The sequence below is a fragment of the Microtus oregoni genome, unplaced genomic scaffold, assembly GCF_018167655.1.
Source record: "Microtus oregoni isolate MIOR12 unplaced genomic scaffold, Mior012 000145F_ref0000173, whole genome shotgun sequence".
NCBI classification, from domain to species: Eukaryota; Metazoa; Chordata; class Mammalia; order Rodentia; family Cricetidae; genus Microtus; species Microtus oregoni.
Genome location: NW_024544795.1, coordinates 627898 through 632458, shown reverse-complemented (window position 1 = coordinate 632458; position 4561 = coordinate 627898). Strand labels below are relative to the sequence as shown.

General features: G+C 40.5%; 1 pseudogene; it reads right to left on the bottom strand.

The window, feature by feature from the left end:
- Positions 1 to 3342: 3342 nt before the first annotated feature.
- Positions 3343 to 4017, bottom strand: LOC121444888 (annotated as a pseudogene).
- Between the last annotated feature and the right edge of the window lie 544 nt (positions 4018 to 4561).

The window sequence follows — 4561 nt, the reverse complement described above, 5'->3', positions numbered from 1 at the left end:
CTAATAAAGCAAGATTGTTAAAACCATGTGAAAAATGTAATAGTCTTAGAAGATCAAGAACTTTGCATCACTTGTGCCTGTGATTGCTAAAGACAACACTATGTTCATTCAAAGTTACAACTTATTGCAGAGCCTTTCACTCTGGTCTCCTATTCCTCTCTTTGTCTTGATACTAACCTTAGTCATTATCTTTATCCTACCTGAACCCTAGCCTTACTAAATGCCCTTGCACTGTCCTCCAATAATAAGCTCATATGCTCTGCTTTCTTGTAATCACTCACCACATCCTTTGCATTACTTCTCTGGGGTGTGCATTGGTACAAAAAACCTTTCACTGTTTTAAAAATACTACCATTTTCACTCTGTTCTTTAAAAACTTGATCTGTTCAGCAAGGTACACGTTGATTGATCCTCTCATGAAGCTGGCTGCTTCAGAGTTGTTGGTGAACTCCATCTACATCTGTTGTAAAGGTTATTTTATTTCATTGTAGAAGTACCTTGATATTTGTAAACATGTCTTACACATTTTTTTAATCACTCATGCTTGTGTTAATCCAAGATCATACTATAGACTGTTTCAGTGTCTTTCAGAAGTTGTACACCATTCTCATATGCTCTGTTTTCTTGTAAATGAATCACCGTTTCTTTTCCAATACATCACTGCCACCTGCACTGCTCTACCAAATATACGCCAAAGTTCTTTGGTCTATTAAAGTACTTCTATTTCATTTCTTCTTCACAAAGTGCCTTTAATTATCAATGCTCACAATGTTGTTCTGAGGCAGAGAAGCTTCAAAATTCTTCAAATAAAATCGTGTTCTTCATTGTAAACAGTATATAGTTTTCACTGTAGTAGAAACACAATTAATTTTGGAACTATGCCACTCTGTTGTGTGCCTTTCAGTCACTTGTGCATGTGATTTCTAAAGATGACATGGTACACTGCTATAATACCGTGTCCTATTGAGAAAGCACAGATTCTAATGCTCTGCTCTCCTATTCCTTTCTTCTTCTTAATCCTGACCTTAATTTTAAGACTACTGTTTTTGGCAATCCTACAATAATAAAAAAAACCTCTTATGCTCTGCTTCCTTGCAATCACTTCTCACTTTCATGAATGTATTCCTCTGTGAGGTGCATTTGTTTTTGCTGTTGGAAAAACAGTCTGGTTTTCATTTGGTTTGTAACAATCTGGCTTCAGGGAACTACACAGTGCTGCTTTGATGTGAGCAACATCTGAATTGCATGAGGAAGGACATTCAGACTGTTGTACATGGGTCATTGTTTTTACTGTTTTAGATGTACCGTGGGTTTTGCCAATACATTCAGTCCTGCATTTTAGTCACTTGGGCCTGTGCTTGCTAAAGAGAACACAAAATGCATTCCTTTTCCAAGTAACAGATTCTTATGCTCTGTTCTTCTGTCGCTTTCTTGTTCTCAATCCTGACCCTAATTTGAACCCTACTGTCCTAAGGAAGTGCTACCATAATATACTCATATGCTCTGCTGTCTTGTAATCAGTCACCAGTTTCCATAAAGTGCATTTCTGTGCAGTGCTTTTGAAAAATGAAGTTTTTGCAGCACTGGTACAGCTTTCATTCTGTTCTTAACAAACAAGATCTACCTGGAAATATGTGAGATGCTATTCTGTTGCAAGTATCTTCAGAATTACGTGTGAAAAGACATCCTAAGTGTTGCAAATGGCATCAAGTTTTCACTGATGTAGAAGTGCAATCAACTTTGCAAATATGCCTCCAGCCTGCCATTTAGTCACTTGTGCATATGATTCCTAAAGGTAGCACTATGTTCTGTTCAAGTTGCAGATTCTGATGCTCTGCTCTCCTATTCCTTTCTTGTTCTTGACCCTTACCCTGGTACCTTAACTCCAACCCAAACTCTAACCCTAATGAATGTCCCTGTGCTCTGCTAATAAAGTCATGTGCTCTGCTTTCTGATAATCTCTCACCACCTCCTTTCTATCACTTTTCCGTGACATGTATCATTATGACAGAGCTTTTATTGTGGTAAAAGTACTACAGTTGTCACTCTGTTCTAAAAGAAACCCTGTTGTATTTAGGAACATACACGCTGATCCTCTCTTAAAGCAAGCAGCTTCAGAGTTGCATGAGAAATCTGTTCAAACTATTGTAAATTGATTTGGATTTCACTGGAGAAGTACATTTGTATTTGAAAATATGTCTTGTATAATATTTTAATCATGAATGTGTGTGCTACTAAAAGATGATTGTGTGTATTTCTTCAGTGTCCTTGTGCAGCTGTCAACTATTTTCATGTTCTCTGCTTTCTTGTAAATAGTCACTTCTATTCCAGTACTTCCTAATGAGGTACCTATCATGTATCTTGGTGTCTTCAGATAAAACCTTTTTCATTGTGTTTAACAAATTGGCTTTAGTATGGAATGCATGTGCTGCTGTTTTGATACAAGCAGGTTCAGAGGTCTGTGAGTAAAACCATCGACTTTATTGTTAATGGGATATAGTTTTCACTGTAGTAGAACTTTTATGGCTTTTGTGAGCAAACCATTAAGCAGTGTTTTAATCATTTGTGTTTTTTTTTTGAATTCCCAAAGACTTTAGGGAATCATTTTTAATCGTTTTTAAACAATAGAAGGTACAGAGTGGGTTCAAGACAGAGCAGCTGTTTTACAAAGTGAGCTCTATGCCTGGCTCAGTTCCCAGTATGAAGGGACCGAATCCATCCAGTCCCCTGGTTCTCAGTCTGTAGAGAGAGGAGGTTAGAGGGATAAAGGCAGAAACTCTCAGGTTACTGAACAGCTTATGAAGAGAGCAAGCAGATGAGAGAGGACACAGTCAGCAGAAACTAGGATGTCTGAGATCAGAGGGTGAAACAGTCGCCATGGAGAAACAGTCGCTGAGCGCAATTAACATCAATTCAAATTATCATCAAGAGAGTACGGTGGAGGAGAAGCCGGGACCACAGCCCTTCAAGTTCTCAGGCTAATGGTGCTGTGGTTCAACAGTCTGTGGAAGGTGGCATAAACCAGAGATTCCACCGCCATGGCGTGCAAAAGAATTGCGATAGCAGCACATGGATGCCTGCCCATCTAGAGTATGGGCTCAACACTGGTGGAAATTCAGTCTGGGCTTTCGCCCCTGCAGAGCTCTATGTTCTTTTCAAAGGCAGGAGGAGGGGTTCTTCATGGATGCTTTCTACCCACTAGGTTTTCCTCATTTCTTCATCACTTATACTAGAGAAGATGCTGCAAGCTATCTCAGCTAGCTTCTAATTTGGCCAGGGCACCAGGACTACACGCATGATTGACTAAATGACCATGTCTTCTTGGTTCTTCCAAGGGTAGGCTCAGTATGCTTCTTTGGATTGAATAGGTGCGATCTTGTTTGAGAAAAGTGTGTAAATATAGGACCATATTTTGTTGGTCTCAGTCCTGGAGAACTGGTGGAGCACTCCGCGGCTCTTGTACAGTTCGATGACCGATTTTGCCTCATCCTTGTACCGTCGTAGTTTGGTAGCAACTGCTTTGGGTTTATCATCTTCTTGTTGGACAAGTGGCTCACCAGTGATGTCAACAACACCCAGCACTTGAGGAGGGTTGAAGTCCAAGTTATACCCTCTCCCGCTAGAAGGGTGACTCCATCTTTGGTTCAGACGATCTTTAAGTGTCTCAAAAGGGATATTCAGACTAATCACTAGGTCCGCATCACAGATTCTGTCCAAGGCTTCTTTTGCCTGTACTAACATCCTCGGGAATCCGTCTAACAGCTAGTGTTGGATGCTCCGGTTCTCCAGTTCTGACACCATTAGGCATGTGATCACATGATCTGGAACCAAAGGACCTTTGTCTAGGTACTGCTTTGCCATGTCACCAACTTCCATGCTGGCCTTGAGGTTCTCCCGCAAGAAGTGGCCGCTGGAGAGATGCTGGAGGTGAAAGTTCTGGGCGATCCTCTGGCATACGGTGCCCTTACTGGAGCTGGTCGGCCCGAGGATGTCCGTGAGCAGGAGTTTGGAAACCATGGCTTTGGAGGGGAGGGGATGGCATGGACGGCAACCCATGCACTTGGCCTGACCGCCCCTGCCTCGGTACCCTCCACACGCGAGGATTTGCCTTCCCTCATTTGTGTTTTCAAAAGATCACACTGTATGTTGTTTGATTTACAGATTCTTATGCTTTTCTCTTCTATTCCTTTCTTTCCATGACCCTAATTTTAACCTTACTTTTGCAGTGCTACTATAATATATTCACATGTTCTATTTTCTTGTAATCAATCACCACTTCCTTAGAGTACATCTCTGTGAGGTGCTTTGGTGTAAGGAAAATTTTGATGTGGCAAAATTAGAATGAAGTGCACTTTGTTCTTAACAAACCAGCTTCACTTAGGAATGTTGTTTTGATATGAGCACAATGTTAACTGCGGGAAGAAAGAAAAACCTTTAAACTATTCTTTATGGAATATAGTTTTCACTGTAGTAGATGTACTATGGATTTTATACATAAACCACAGGTGTACTATGGATGTTTTACAAAAACCAGTCTTACATTTTAGTCACTTATGCATGT